This window comes from Agelaius phoeniceus, chromosome 3 (genome assembly GCF_051311805.1).
Source record: "Agelaius phoeniceus isolate bAgePho1 chromosome 3, bAgePho1.hap1, whole genome shotgun sequence".
Lineage (NCBI taxonomy): Eukaryota > Metazoa > Chordata > Aves > Passeriformes > Icteridae > Agelaius > Agelaius phoeniceus.
This window is the reverse complement of record NC_135267.1, coordinates 82,759,825-82,776,668: the sequence shown is the minus strand read 5'-3', so window position 1 is coordinate 82,776,668 and position 16,844 is coordinate 82,759,825.

Sequence of the window (16,844 nt, the reverse complement as noted above, 5' to 3'; positions counted from 1 at the left end):
TCTGTGAGAAGCTGCCAGAAGGTTCCCCTGTGTCTGACAGAGCCAATGCCTGGAAGCTCCAGGACAGACCTGCTGCCTGCTAAGGCCGGTTCATAGCAATGGTGGTAGCTCCCATGGGGTAACAGATTTAAGAAAGTAAGAAAAGGTGCAATTCCAACCAGAGAGAGGAATGAGAATATGGAGTCAGGGAACAGCTCTGCAGACACCACGGTCAGTGCAGAAGGACAGGGAGGAGATGCTTCTGTCACTGGAGAAGAGATTCCCCTGCAGCCCGTGCAGAGTGAGCAATTAACAAGGTAAAATGAGCATGAGGCAATTAAGGGGATGAGAGAAGGTGGAACCAACTGCGAGAAAAGGAGCAGGATGGCAAAACCAAAGAAGAGAGCTCTGCGTCTGTGGCACCAGCAGACTGGGAGTGAGATAAGTGGAAGTGGGTTTGAGATGCAGGGATTGCAAAGTCAAAACACAGGAAGAAAGCAGTGAGATGTTGTGCAAATAGAGAAGGAAGCAGGAAGGAAGATGCAGCAAAGAGGGAAGATGCTGCAGCTGAAAATGTATGCAAAGTGCATGCAAATGGGAAATGTTCAGCTGAGCTGGAAAAATTAGGCTGCTTGGTGTACCAGATGTCATCAGGTTTCATGCAGTTAGGATTGCTGAAAACCTGGTGGACGAGCTGTATTAGAAAGCTTATGTTCTTACTCAGCCAAGTTAATGATTGCCAAGTCTAATTGTTATGGCTGGGTTGGGAACCAGTGGAGTCACAGCTGCAGCAGCACAGCAGCTCTGAAGAGGATCTCCCCAGACTCAGGCACCAGTTTGGCTGCTGTACAGCTGTGGGTGTCTGGACACCGTGTCCTGATGCACCCACGGGCGTACCTGGCCCTGGCAATTCCCCTCCCCAGGGAATTGGGAAGCCTGGAACACAGTGCTGGGTGCAAGGAAGGGCTCCAGAACTGAGTCAGACTGTCTGCTCAGGGAAAGCTGGGAGAAGACCCCAAAAGCAGTTTTTGAATGACAAGGAGCTGGAGGTGGGGTTTGGGCTCCCCGGTGGCATCCTGCTGCACAGCCTTTCTTCCTGGTCGATAAGTCAATATCTGATTAGTGGTGAGACCCACGAGCACTCTGCTGCTTTGTGCTGCCCCAGCACTGGGGTGTGGCTGCTGCTTTGGTGTATCCAGTTGGCATCCACTTTTGCCTTTGTCTTGTATTTGAGTATCTGTGATTCTGCCTCAAGTTGAAATGGAAGGTGTTGCATGCTTGATAATATTTTTTTCAAATCATTGTGAAGATGATGCAGTAGCGTCCTCTACAAGCACTTCTTGGTCCTCGTGGTCTGGCATTTTTAGTAAGCTACACCAAAAGTAAGCAAATACCGAGATGAAGAAAGCTCTGTGTTAAAATGAAGGTCATACTGTTGGCATGTATCAGGGGTGTAAAGGTGAAACAAAGAAGAAGATGCTGCAGTGGTGTAATGATTATTTTCAAGCACAGGATTGTTTAAAGAGACGGGATGCTTAGCAATGTGGTTATACTTATCCAAATTACAAGGGTGCAAGTTTAAAAACAAGGAATTAAATACTGCCTTTCAGTAATTACACAGAAGGAATCTATTTTGACAGTTTATGTGGTGTTTTTAAAGCCAAATATTAAAACGACTCAGACACAAAAGGCAGGTGTTTGGGCTTTTAGAAATATTTCACTGTGAATTATTTCAGCTGATATAATTGTTTCAGCTGAGATTTTTGTAAGGTTTAAGAGTCTCATCTTAATTTAATTTTCTGGACTCAGAATGCCTGGTTATGATATACTAGCAATTAGTTCTATACATCTCTTACACTTATGTAATATTTAAGTATTCTCATCCTTTAATTCTACTATATATTTTGTTGGAAATAATTATTTTCTGTTTTTTCCTTTAAAATTGTATTAAATCAATTGTAGGGCTTTAACAATATTACACATTAAAAGAATTAATTAGAGCTTTTCAATATCAAAATCAAAGTAATTAGAGACTTAATGGACCGAACATAATATAACGGGATCTCTTCTATTCTCCACTAGAGCAGCAATAATTTAATATGAAGAGAGGAACTCCAGAATTTCCCAGAGAAAGAAAATATTAAGTGGTGGTTGGGTTGAAACTGCAGTTGTGGAAGTGTCATGAAGTCACAAAAATAAGGAGGGAGAGAAGTGTATGCATTTCAGTTTAAAAAGAAAAAGAGGGACCTTAGGAGACCTTGAAAACTGCATTCCTGAGCAGCATACTGAGTATTATCACATCTCAGTTTTTTCTGTAGAAAATGTTGCAGCTTGATTGTCAGAGCTATTCCCAGCTGAATTTTATACATTACAGGATTACATATTACTAAATTTGGGAATTGTTTTTTCTTACGTTTTATTGTTGTTGTTTGGTTTCTTTCCATTGTAATCTGAAGCCTAGACATGTTGCTCTTGCAGACTGAAAAATATGGCTTTTCTTCCCTTAAATCAGATTGGGACAGGAAAGAGTTTTCTTGTTCTGGTGCTCTGTCATCCTGCTGCTGTGTGTAGCAATTGGGGAAGTTCTGTGGCTGGTGGGTTTGGTGTGAGCTGTGACACTGAGAGGACCTGTCCTTGCTCAAACACTTAGTTTGCATACATCTGTTCCTAAACGAGCAGCAGAGAGAAGACAAACACTGCAAGGTCTGGCTTCAGGCAGGTGGGAACCTCTGAGTAATATCAGTAGCTTGGCTAATGCCATTCAGGGTTTTCATTTCATAATTTATGGACATCATGTTGTTTATTAAAATCTGCACAAAGCAGTCAAAAGTGAGGAAATAAGGGATTTCAAATATTTTACATATGGGTATGGCTTATGCCCATATAAGCCTTTCCCCCACCCCCAAAAGTCAATGCATTTCTTCACGATACAATAACCTTCATGTTAACCCAAAATTAATATGGTTCTGTCAATAGCAAGGCTGAGAAGGAATGCAGGTGTATTTTCAAGGGAGATTATTGCTTCTAGAAACAAGCTGGTCATTATGATAGGATTATCTCATCTGACTTTGGCTGTATGAAAGGAGAGTATCGACTTTAAGTGTGCCCATAGACTGTTTATCTTCAACTGTGCTGGCTGATCTCTAAGTCAGATTTCCCTTGCTTACAGCCCTGCAGTGCCCTGTAACTTACCCTGTCCCACCTACAGCACCACTGCCAACAAATTAAAGAAACCATCTTGGCTCCCTTTTCTCCTGTTTTTGGAGAAAAGAGTACGCACTTCAGCAGACCTTGTTTGTCCTTTGTAGGAGAGACACCTGCATAGGTCAGACCCTCTGGGGTGCCTGGTTCTCCCTCTAACATTAGGGGGAATCTAGAAAGTGTCAGGGAAAGGTTGCTTCACTTTTAGGTAGCTACCTGTGGCTGGCAGGAATCACTCTGTTCACCAGGAGTTGGGAAGTGACTGTGGTTACAAACTTTGTTTAGTGCATAGCCAATTAAATCCCCGTAAAGCAAGCTTCTCCCATAACTTGTGCTTGTTAGACTGATCTAAAACCTTCCAATTATCCATGCTGATCATGAAATAAAAGGTAAAATAACTCCCCAGGCACAGGAGTCTCTATACTGAAGTTCTTTATAGGGAAGTCCATGGCCTGCATTTGCTTATCCCTCCTTTTATGTTTATTTTTAGGTTTGTGTAGGTAAAGGTAGATGGTTGTTTCAATGTATTTAAAATAACCAACATATCAGAGCAAACTGAGGGTAAGCAGAGGTGATTTGGCTATGCCTTACACCAGTCAATTCAAAGCAGGAAGTTCCTTTCTTCTCAGTTGTTTTGTTAGCTGACCACACAAGAAATTCCCAAGTTCCCCAGCAGTATTTCACTTGCCTAGCCTTTTTGATAACTGACATTCCTCCTCGTGCAGCATGAAGGTCACACAATGAGAGTACCCACCAGCCAACACAGAAGGACCTTCATGTTTTAGAGCACCTGGGCTGCATTGCATGTCTTGAAAAACATGGAGTTTATGTCTGTCTTGGTTTAAAAAGACAGGTGTCTGCTAAGGAAGGCGGGAGCCTCCCCTGAAATGGAAAATGTAAACCCCCTCCCTCCAAATTCTTATAGTTTTGAAATTAAGGGCTCTCAGGCAAAGATATGGGAATAGGAATAACAGTTCTTTACTAGGAAAATTAAAAATACAAATGCAATAGTACAAAAAAGAAAACAAAAAAAAAAAGACAAAACAAACAAAAACAAATGCAATAGTACAAAAAAGAAAACAGATTCAGAATATGACCTGACACCCTGCGAGTCAGTGTGTTGGTAGCAGTCTGACTGAATGGTGGCTGCTGTCCTCCTGCAGTGACAGATGTGGTTCTGTTGGAGCAGTCATCCTGTAGAAGGGTGGAGTTTTCCTCTGAAGGTCCAGTGGTGGTGTAGATGGGCCTGGTCTTCCTCTGGGAATCCAGGAAGAAAAGCAGCTGCTCCTCCAGGAATCCAGTGGGAAAGGCTGCCTGTGGTGTTCCAAATCTCAGATTATATCCAGGTAGGAATGCTTGGCTCCTCCCTCTGGGTGGAGCCTCTCACAATGGGATGGTGTAATTTTATCAGTCATGCAGTGACATCCAATAGCCCATTAACAGAAGATGTCTCCCCGGAGGGTGGATTGGTTGTGGAAGAGATAAAGAAAACTGCCCAATTAACAGAGGATAACTGCCCCACCTCTAACAGATAGGAATAGAACACACACCCCCTTTCCAACCTAAGATGTATGCCTGATGGCATAAACAAACAGCACTTCTTTACACAGCAGAGTAGAATTTCCTGCATAGCCCATGTGTAATCTGACTAAATTAATTGTACTATTTGGGCACAATGGTTTTTATGCCTATGGTTTTGTAGATAAAACCCAATGATCAGTAATCCAAAATCAAGCTTTTCCCACAAAATAAAAAAGATAATTTATTCATTGCTTTTCTGGCCTTTCTTCCAGCTCTGACAAATCCTCATTACCCTTCATATTGAAATAAAGGAATCATGTGCTTGCACATTTGGAAAATAACAAATTAATCCTAAAGAATAAGGTCTTAAAATCTAACTCGGAAATACAGTTTCGCTGTGATTTCTGGTTCAGGGGCATTTTGGACTCAGTTGATGCAGTGCAATGGCAACAGTGCACTAAACTAAGGAAATGGGTTGCCATGCTGAGGTGCTGCAAACTAGCCTGCAGATGCTTTCTGAGGTCTAAAATAAAAACACTCCAGTTCCACTTGCACCAAAACCACTCTGCTGACTACAGTTCATTATCACTGTGCAATTACTGCATGTGTAAGGTGGTTTGTATCATGTTAAATTTGGAATGCCCTAATTCAACACAAGCTGAGCTGGGGACCACAATGACATTATTGGTATTAGGCATTTTCTTTGGTGATTAACCTCTACATGTGTGACCTCAGGTCAAAGTACCAATAGGTGTTAACTAGAAAACTTGGAGGCAATCATGTCCAAACTCAGGTAGCAAAACCCCAAATGCTGGAAAATTCAACCTGAAAAAAAATCAGACTGGCTTTTTTTCATTAGAAATGTGGTCATATATGTTGAAATGGCCATCAAGGACAGATTTTTGCAAAGCACACAGTACTCAGCTGTTCCTTTATAAGCAGAGAAAGCAAATTATAGAAATGGCCTTGTGCAGAAGAGCTCAGGATATCTGTGTTGCCTCAAACCATCTGCAACAGACTGGCTCTTGAAAATGTTTGAGAGAAAGAGTCATTTCCCAGTGCAGGTAAGATTTAATGTCAATGTGCCCAGCTGTGCAAGAAGCACTGCTGAGTGTGGGTGACTAATGCATTTGCCAGCACAGCAACTTCAATGTGTAATTTATTGTTGCGTAGGCTGTCAGGATAGCTCAGCCCCGCAGCCTTTTGTTTTGCCAGATGCTGATCACCTCCTGAGAAGTGCTAAGACATCTCATTTGTCAGTGTGTGCTTGGTGCCTTGCAGAAAGTGATCAGAGCCTTGTTGGGTTTGTGACCCACCTGTACTGAAAAATTGAGGTGATCCATCCTCTGCAAACAGAGACAGCTAACATAAAGCCAGTGCCCTTGAAAGAGCCACTGTGACCTCTGGTTTGAGCAATTTAGAGGAAACATCACTCAGTCTGCTGAATCTGCTCATTAACTGCTGGAACAAAGAATTACTGTGAATAAGTAGTTCTTTTTGCTTCCCCTTCTCCACCACTTGAAAGCTAAAAAATATTTTTCTGCAAGTGGCATAATGGAAATTAACTGAGTGGCACCAGCTTGAGGTTCTGCCTGGCAACCTCAGGCATGGGGCAATGCCTAGCCAGGCTTTAAGGGAGCCTGTGGAGGGTAGACCCCCTGATTTTCACTCCTGCCTAACAGCCCCTGCCTGCAATGCCTGGGGTGGTTTATGTTGGGCTCATGTCCCTGGCACGGCTGGGACAGTTCCCAGAATTGGTACTACCTGACCTGTATGGGACTTGGCATTTTTGCTTGGGGCTCCAAGGCTCCAAGGGGCTTTCTGGGCAGAGGTCTTTTTCCTTCCAGAGAGACCCAGCTTCTGTGTAGCATCAACTTTGTTGAAACACATCACCCTAGGCAACGATCAGCTGGATTGTTTCCCCACCTCCACTAGAAATTACACCAGCATCTTGTACGGTGTTAATTACACAAGACAGTGCAGCTTTCAGGAAATACATGAATGGTGATGCCCTACAACGAGTGTTTAAGATGAGTATGTTTGCCAACTTGTGTTGCTTGATGCTTGTAGGAAAACATTTCCTTTTAATGAGGGAGGTATATTTACTATTTTCTCCCTTCTGCTAGCAAACATTTCTGCTGCAGGTTGTATGGTGTCCAACATCAGCCCGTGGGAAAAATAGGGGAGTTTTTCAGGGAACTCCCATGGGAGTTCCCTGAAAAAATGCTGACAAAGAAACAATATCTTTTCTTGATGCTGAGCCTCAAACTGTGGATGAGTGTAAAAATTACACTGAAAAAGGACATAGGGCAAGGGGCCTCCTCCCTGCCACCAGTGCCTCCCACAGACCCAGCTCCTCCTCCTGGGTGCCACCACTGATGCTGCAGCACCATGGCTGGCTCATGGTGTCCAGCTTCTTTGCATGAAGGATTCTTTTAATCTAGAATTTCATAGGATTTGGAAAAGGTTTGACATTTAAAAGCTGCCAGGGGTTTCCAGAGGAAAGAAGCCAGTGCATGTGGCCTGTCAGATGCCTCACCAGCTGTGTGATCCAAAACTGGTTGTTTTCAGCAAGCTGAATTCACTTCCTATCATTGATATTACAATGCCAGTCAGTGCATTGTAGATCCCTAACCAGAGTCCTGTAACCAGACAGGACTCTGGTTAGGGATCTCACTGAGAGCAAACATTTTGCCTGGTTTTGCTTTGTGACTTGTCCTGTAAGAGGAGAGTTCAGATTTCCTTGCAGTCTCACTGTGGCCCTGGGTCTGCTGCTGCTGACAAACAGGCTCCCAAGTTTTGGGGTTTTTTTCAGAGGTACCCAACTAAAAAAAATCTAAATTCAACGTCTTTGGTCTAGGGGCACTGGCTGAGATCAGAGTCCCATCTCATTAGGCTTCATATAAAGACAAGACTACATTTATTCCTGTCACACAAAGTGCTTGCACATTGACAAACTGGAAGGGAAGCAGCAACAGTGAGAAATGCCTTGCCAAAATTCATGCAACAGATCAAAAGTTGAGCCAGAAATGTTAACCAGCTATCCCAGTTCCTGGCATCTGAATAGACCTGCTTCAGACTGGCTAGCAGGTGGATCTGTGTATTTATTCATATGCTGCCTCTTAAGAAATATGCTCAAAAACTTACACTGCAAAATTAAATATACTTTGGAGGAACTGCTGGCCCCTGGCTGACCAGCACTCCAGCCAAGGAACAGCTCCAGCAGCAGCTGCTCATGCTGGATGATGAACATCACATTCCCTGAATTTTGTAAAGCTAACAGCAAACAAGGACCTACTGAAGGGCCAAATGGCACCATTGACTTCTAGTCCACATGTGCCCTTGAGCACGTCAGATAACTTTACACCAAAATAATTGCTGCAACTTGGCCCTGGCTTTGGAGAATAAAAAATTCACAGATTTTTCAAGCTTTAAGAAGCAGATTCAATATTCTAATCTCTTTTCTGCATAAGAGCAAATCACTGGATTTTACCAAGTCATTTCCACATCCAAATCATGACTTCTAGTCGAATGACAAATTATGCTGCTACAGTTTGCATGCTAGCTGAGCACCTCTCACTTCAGCTGAAATTAAATCACAGGAGTGAGTATCCTCCTCTCCAGCCCACTCTCTTCTGAATGAATGAGGTTTGTCCCAAAGTATCACAAATTATTTTAGCTCCTTGCATATGTTAGAGATTTTAGCTGCTCTTCACTTTTTGATTTATTAATCAAAAGCCTGTGAAGGAGTATCAGATCTATAATTTGTCTTTGACCATGTTGCCCATGAGGTCTGCCAGAAAAAGAAGTACTGCTGTAACTGAAGAAACATTACCCTGGATATTGATACACTGGATCCCTGAGCATGCACTTAGAGTTATGTCTGTTGTCTTGTGGCTAACCTGCTGGATTTTAAAGAGGGTATTCCAAGTTTTCTATTCTAGTGCAGCTCTTTTAAGGGTATTTTGCAGTGAGTTGACCCACATTACTTCACCTCAGCCTGAAACTTTTTTGGACAGTACCAGAATACAGTACTGGTGAGACAGATAGGGGGACAAAGGTGAGGTCTCAGAATGAAAGGGAGAGAAACAAGGAATTGTTCAGGCTATGTGCAGTGTTAAAACCTCACAGCTGATGGAGGGAAATCAGAGATGATGCTGAAGACAGTAAGTGAGCAGCTTGTCTGCCAAAAATAAATAAAACAAGGAAAAATTCAGAACCCAGGGGTTGCCTGTACCAAGAGGGTGATTTTTTCTTTCTTTGATATAAATTAATAGGAATTGGGTTTGCTCAGCAAAAGTTGAGCTGTGCTGCAGAGCTAGCACTATATGGGTTGCTGGTTGTTGTAGTACCTAGGCTGCCTTGGCAGAGACTCCCCTCTGAAAACTGGTGGCCATGACACTACACAATTATAAGAAAAATGAGTGTTCACCCCCAAAATGATGTGTTTTCATCTACTTCATCAGCTCAGGTAAGGAGATATGATGCTACTGGAGCAGACACAGCTTGCAAGTGTCCATGGGCAGCAGAGAGCAGAGCAGGGCCAGCCTCGCCCGGGGCAGCCCAGCTGTGCCGCTTCCTTGTCACAAGGCCCAGTGTGGAGCAAGAAAACAAAGTTTCTGTCAAGAAGGAGACTTGCTGCCCAGAGAAACAAGGAGTGCAGTTGTTGATATAGCAACAGAAAAGGACTTGTGGGAAAATCTGAGGCAGTGTCCCACCAGGAGACCAGGGTGATAATTTCTGCTGCTACTGCCCTTCTTCGCACAGGACAGGTCTGCGCATTGGGTCATTACATCTTCATGTGGTTAGTTTGGTTTTGGGGATTTTTTCTTATTTGAGTGCCAACCATAGGAAACAAGTTTGACTATTGCACAACTGTTACCATTTTGGGGAGTTATTTTTCTTTGGTCTGTTACAAAACTCGGTATGGGATGAACATCAATAGGGCAAACATTACGCTTGCTAGAGGCAACAGCTGTTATACTTGTGCTTGAAGAGAAAGAAAGAAAATCTCTTTGTGATTACTGCCAGCAACTTCTTCATGCTGTTTGGATAAGAGTGAGACAACAGCTGGTACAGACACATGTTCCTCTCCCTCCCCATCTTGCCTTATTAGCAACTGTTGATGCAAGTCAAAATAATGGTAATTTGCTAGCAATAAGTAATTTTATCTGAAAACAGTTAATTTCCTTCATGTGCGAACACATTCTCAAATGAAAAGGTACAAATTACCAGTGGTAATTTTATTGAAATAAATGGGGTTTTAGGCTGTTTGGACTGAATCTTGCACAGTATCTGATGTTTATGGCTATAGCAAGAAAACTATTGTGGCATTTTTATAAAATAATTTGAATGAGAGGTTAAAAACGTGAAATGCTCTGTCTGATAAACTAGTGATGTGACAACACTCTGCATTAAGCAATTGCAGTGTTGCAGTTGGTAGGAAGTGAGATTGTCAACATGTCCTCCGACCAAGGGACAAAAATATCACCAAAACACACTTTGCTGTGATTGAGAAATCCAGTGAGGAGAAATAAAAGACAAAAAACCAGAGGGTTTTGCACCTGATATCAGGAGCAGGTGACATGCAGTGCCCAGCCCAGCTCAGGCAGTGTTATGGATGAGCTGCTCCTCCAGGCACCTGCCTTCTTCACTCCTTGCTCCTTGAAGACAAGCAAGCCCAAAGCACCTTTGTTTTCACCATTTCCACATGAGATCATGTATCATTGCTTCTGTTGCCTTCATCAACTCAAGGAAGTGGGGGAATAAATCTGTGTCCCGTCCTGGGTGTGTACATATTTTTTTTCTGGGGAAGGAGTCTGCTTTTACTCTTTGAGCTCTGTTGCATGCCTTTCTTAGCCCGTTCTGCCATTTCCCCCTATGGCAGCTGGGCACTGTGTTTTCATAGTGAAGGACTTTCTCAGACAGCAGGATGGGGAGAGCATGGCCTCCACCTCACCAGAGTGAGCATGCACCTGCCTCTCTCAGCAGCTTCCCTGCAACAGATCTGGCTGGGCAGTGCTAACAAGCTGCTTCTTGCTCAGCAAGAGCTGAGCAGCTCTCCAGGCTGGATGAAACCTCCCTAGGAGGTCCTTCCAAGTCACACAGAGATCCTTTGAGGAGGTGTCATGGCTGGGCTCTGTGGTGCACTAATCAACCCCAGGACTATGATGAGTCCCCAGTGTGATACAGACATAAATCAAGGTAAATGCTGTTGTCAGATATGTCAGGCCAGGCATTTGCAGTAGGCTTTAGTGCTATCACGTAAAGGCAGAGACTGAGGCCTCGCCTGCCATCCCAGGACTGAGCCTGGTCACTTGTGTTCAGAGATGATTGAGTCAGATGGAAGCAGGTGAACATATGAGGCAATTTTTGGCAGGGAATGTGCTAAAAGATGCCAAGAAGAAGTCACTGCATCTTTTGTCAGGGTTATTAATAAGGAGAGCACACTGGGAGCCCCTCCAGCCCCACCGCTGCCCTGTGATGTAAGGCTGCAGCTGGACTGCAAGCCAGCTCCACCTCTGAGTCATTGCCTTGCCTCCAGCACGGCTGTGAGTCATCCCTCCTTGGCTGTTCCTCCTCTCACAGTTAAAGCACAATAGAAAACCCCAAACAAAAGTGTGTTAGGTGAAGGAAGCATGGTGTTCTCATCAGAAGCCATCACGAACTCCCTGACCTCCTGGAGGGTGCCCAGGCAGACCCACTGCTGCATTTAAGATCCTTTCCTCTCTGTAACACTCTAATTGCCCAGGACATCTGGCATAATCAAGCCCATTGCTTTCATTTACTCAAACTCCAGTTCACTCAGTTCCCAGTCACTGCTTCAACCAGGGGAGCAGGGCTGGCTGAGGCTGGCAAGAGCTCATCATGTCCTCTAACCAGCAAAAGCAACACAGTGTCAATAGACCTCAATGAGATCAAGAAAAACTGAGGAGATGGTGCTATGACACCAGCTGCCCTGCAAAGTGAGGGCTCAACCAGAAATTGTGGGTCAGTTTCACTGAAGAGTGGTTTCAAATTAATGGAAACAATTATTTGGCTATAATCAGGTGATGTCTGGATTATCAGAACATCTAGACATCATCCAGAAAACGTTTCACAAATGGGTACATTTGAGCCAGCATTAGAATCCACCTAATAAAGGAAGCTCAATTAGTAAATTTATTAGTAGCCTTTCTAGCCAGGACCCATTCATCTAGTCTGGATAAGTCAGAGATAGACTGGGTCTAAACAGAGCCCTGGTCAACAGAGAGTCCCAGGGGACTCAAGGCCCAGCACCAACCACTAGCATGACCCCACTTCAGAGAAAATGATACTGTGCTCAGAGCAAAGATGGCACCCTGAACATGCAGACCAGTCCACTGATACTCATCAGAGCTGATGTTACAGATGCTCCTTCATCCTTAGCCTGTAGTGCTAAGACTGGGAATGACTTGTCTGGGCAGAGAGCATTGGCCCCACTGATGCCTTTACACCACCCTGAACTTTACCCCCAAAGTTCCCAGTGACCTTCCCAGACAACAGCTTTCCCATTTCTTACTGTTATTGAACCTTCTATGGGGCTCCTCATCTGACCTGGGCTGACCTCCTAAGCAAGCCAGTCCTGTCATGGACTCCCTGCCCTGGTCCCATACGTGACCCTTTTGTCCCTCCCAGGGAGTACAAGGAATTGCCTTTGTGTTCACCTCCTCCATGACCTGCTGTAGGGTGGAAATTCAGCACTCTTCTAGTCTCTTCCAACTTCCTTTGCTTTTAGGGCAGAAAACTCCATTTTATTTCCTCTACTGGCTTCTCTTTGCCACCTGAGAGTTTAGGCTTCATGTTGGGTAGGTTCATAGTGAAAGTACATAGGGTACAGGTTTGCATCTTCCAGGAGGACAAAATCCCAACTGCAGCATCAGATAGACCCCAGAGCCTCAAATGTTTAGATCCATTTTAAAAAGAGAGGAGGAAAAGCCTAGTAGATGGATGAGAGGAAGAGATGGAAGGGCATAAACCTTACAGAGCCAAGACATGGCTCAGGGACTGCCAGTTCAGGTAAAGTCTGAACTTGCTGACACAGACCCAAACAGAATGCCACACAACTCAGAAGACTTCTGAAACTCTGGAGGGGACTGAAGGAGAGGAAACTCTTCAAGGAGGTTCTTCATGGCACATGAAAAAAAAAAAAAAAAACCAAAAAACCAAAACCCCGAAGCAGACAATAAGTTAATGAAATGGTGCAAGGTTTTGCCATCATGGGACACTGAGGGAGAGCTGTTTGGGTTGGTCTCTATCCTGCCACAAGGACATGTGCTCTCAGCTGGGCTGCAGGAATGGCAGTCTCTACTCGAGCTGGTGGCTAAACCAGACTGGAAAAGAAGGGGAAGGCAGAGGTATGCAAACAGTCTATCCTCTCCTCCTTGTAGGAAATGTTTAAGAGCCCAAGACCTAGGGAGAGAAGAAATTCTGAAATGCCTGTGAAAAAGCATCTTGGCAGAAATGAGGGAAAATAGCAATATTGTTTAATGAAAAAATTCTTGCCTGAATTGCCAGGGTTAAGACATGCTGGGTAGAAACAGGGCTGAAAATCACTGGCTACAGGCCATTGGTACATCTGAGCAGAGAAAACACATGTGAAACCAGATCCTTGATGAAGTCAGGGAGATTTTCACTGTTCAACATGCTTCAAAGTGCTGGTTGCCAAACCTGAGTTCAGCCCAGTGTTATCAGCACAGCTCTAGGGTGTCCAGCTCAGCTTTGTGAGTCCCCATTTTTCTGTTTATGACTTTATCTGCAGATATGCTTGGTAACCCTTTGGGCTCAGGCTCTGGTTTGCTGGCTGTGAAGCCAAAGTTGTATCACATGTAAGAGGACTGCCTGGCATAGCTCAGTTATCATGCCCAGGGGTATTTGTCAGTGTATAGAAGCCTGCCAGGATGTGCAAGGGTAACGTTCACCCCACTGTGCAGAAGGCAGGATGAATGCATTCAGTGCTGAAATACACATTTTCCTGTTTACTACCAGTTATAAATTACCAGCAGAGGGAAGAGATTATTTAGATCAGGGGACTCCATTGATATAAATGTATTTTAATTCCAGCTTTTTATCCCAAGAGTGATATTTGCTGGTATTTTAAAATTGCCTGTAGGCCTGCCAGAGCCAGCTTTCCCCATCTCTAGAACATCCACTGTGAACATAATTTTCTTGGTTTCCTCTACTTGAATACCTTCCAAGTTTCTAATTGGTGAAAGGACAGGGTTTCTGTTCCTGCAGAGATCTGAAACACAGATTTTCTGGTCAAATGGCAGAGATCCTATTTTGGCAGAGAGTGATTTCCAAATCATCTGCGAGCTGCTCTCTTGCCGGGGAGATGGAGGAGTTGAGGAGTTTCCATGACAGAAAACAGATTCACTCAGGGCTGCACATATGTGCCTGACTGTGCTGGGTGAGGAGGGCTTTGCTCTGCTGTAACATCCCCAGGTGTGGCAGCCCTCTGTTAGGGAGGACTGAGGAAGAGAAAAATGAGGAGGGGGATGCCAAGGATGACTCTCCCAAGGTTTTCAGAAAGCTAAATTCCCCTTCACAGGTGTGATACCCAGTGCCCTGTGGACACAGGGAGCCCGTGGCCAGCTCCTAAGGTCTGGTGGGCACAGAATGGGGGCACAGGGGGCTCATGGAGCTGTTTCCCCTCTCCCCACTCAGGCAGAACAAACTCACCCCACACAGATTTCAGGCCCAGGCAAGACTGCTGTGAACTCATTGAAATGAATCCCTCAGCAGCCACCTCCTCTTTTACCACATAGCATAAAAATGCAACATACCCACAGTGAAGGACCTTTCCTCATGGCAGCAACTCTGCAGGGCAGGGGGATATTCAGCCTGAACAGACACGGTGTATTTGGTGTGGTAGGGAAGCATGGCCAAGACAATATTGTGTGTAATCTACATAGCAAAAGTAGGCAAGTGAACTGCAATGCAACCTGTCAGGTGCCTGTGATGCTGGAGCTGAGATGAGAGGTGCTCAAGCAGGATAACTCAAGTTCTGGGAGTAAGACTGCTGGACCCAGACACAGCTGTTTCCCACCTGATTATATGGCACATGCTCATGCCATTAAATGGATGAATGTGGGCTTACTGGGGTGTACTTCTAGCATCCTTATCTCCTATTTGGGATTGTAGCCTTCCAGCCTGGGTGTTGTAAATTACTGACTGGAGGAGCTAGCATCTCCACTGACTCTGCTGAAGGGGGAGACCTCGACACCTACCTGAAAAAGCATGCTGGTGGGATTATTCCAAATACTGAATCAGTTAAGATCAGTCTCCTCTCTTAATATGCAAAGGAACTAACTTTGCATATTAAGTTAGACCAGGAACAACCTGGTCCAGTAGAAGGTGTCCCTGCCCATGGCCAGGGGGTTGGAACTGTATGATTTTTAAGGTCTCTTCCAACCCAAACCATTCTGTAATTCTGTGATAATGAACTTCTGAAAATTGTGTCTTTTTCTTTCACCTTTTTGACTCAGGACACTGAAGGTAGGTTTCTTGAAAAGGCAGCAGTAACTTGTGATAGCATAGACCAGAACCAGATCCACCTATCTTCCTTTACATTTCCAGGTGTTGCTATTAGACACTTCTTGATGTCTGACCCCAACTTTACTCCTGCAGAGATCAAACTTGCTACCTCCTTTCTGAGGTGAATAATGGCATGTTCCCAAGCAGTCAGTGGCTGTCAGTGCTTCACTCACAGAGCATGGTGCTACTCATGAGGAGCTGGTAGGCCCTGGCTCTGAAGTGATATTGGACGTTTGTGTTTCCTGGATCACGTCACTCACACAGGGACAGCGGTGTCTGAGTCTGACAGGAGACACTCTAGCAATGCCTGCTCTGAGAAATTGGACTGCTTCAGGAGAGCCCAGAGGTGGCTGATGAGAGGACATGAGGCTTCCAGAACTATGCTTGGACCTAAAGGAGACTCTGTGGTGATCTGCATTAAAAAGGCTTTTGTTAATTGGACAAGTAAATCAAATACATGCAGACAAACCTCTGCTGTCAGCAAATGATCATAGGGTTCAATAAGGGGGAAGGAAAGGGAAAGGGAAAGGGAAAAGGAAAGGGAAAGGCAAAGGGAAAGGGAAAGGGAAAGGGAAAGGGAAAGGGAAAGGGAAAGGGAAAGGCCCCAGAATTTGTCAGTGGAATTTGTCAGTCAATCAGTGACACAGTCAACAGTTACAAAGCTGATATTCGTCAGCCTAAGCCATTAGAGTGTTCTGCCTACCTAGGGAGAGTTCCTCAGTAGTTGTGATAGCAGGATACACTATGGTTTGATATTTCTGCAGACATGTTCAGAGCCTCTGTCCAAGCAAAGAAGCTCTATTCCAGGAGAGCACTGGGAGCAGGAGTGCAGCTCTCAAATGAGTGCTTGTCTGAAAGACAGTCACTCAGGGGCCAAAACTGGGGGGGCTTTGCCTTTTATGTAAATATATTACATAAAATATGTTCCTCAAAACAACAATTGCAACCAAATATGTACTTCAAAACAACAACTGAGTGCCCTACAATGCCTGGAAGTAAATTCTGTTGTCTTGAGTGACCTCTTATCTGAAGCATGGACTAAAGCCAGGCAAAGGCTGAAGTGTGTGTGGCACACTGAGATGGGAATGAGGGCTGGCAAGTGCCATTGTTCTCCACTTTGCCTCCCAGTGAACAGCATTTAATTCTGGGTTTGGTTGTCAGAATAGATTAGATATCTAAATTCTGGAGTTCATAAGTGGTCTGTCTGATCTCTTAGGTGCAGAAAACACGTCGTGCAGCAGAAACTGTCAGATGTATGACTAAACCATTTGTGTATTTCCACAGCAGTATAGTGCATGTTTGCAGGAAGTCAGCTTTTAAAGAAAACCACTTGAACAGTACAAAAATAATTAAATTAACAAGAGACCTGGGAAGAAAGGATTCATTTTCCCAGCAGACTGATGGCAGGGATGAAGGCTGGGTATCAGCTCTATGTAAGAGAACTCTTTCTGTCAGAGCAGCAGCACTAAGAGCTGTTCTGAGAGAGGCTCTTTCCTGGTGAACAGCACCCAAACATAAATGTTCCTCGAAGATTAATGAAGTTTATGATGTGAATGATGGAAGGAAACCAAACAGAAAAACAGTATTGC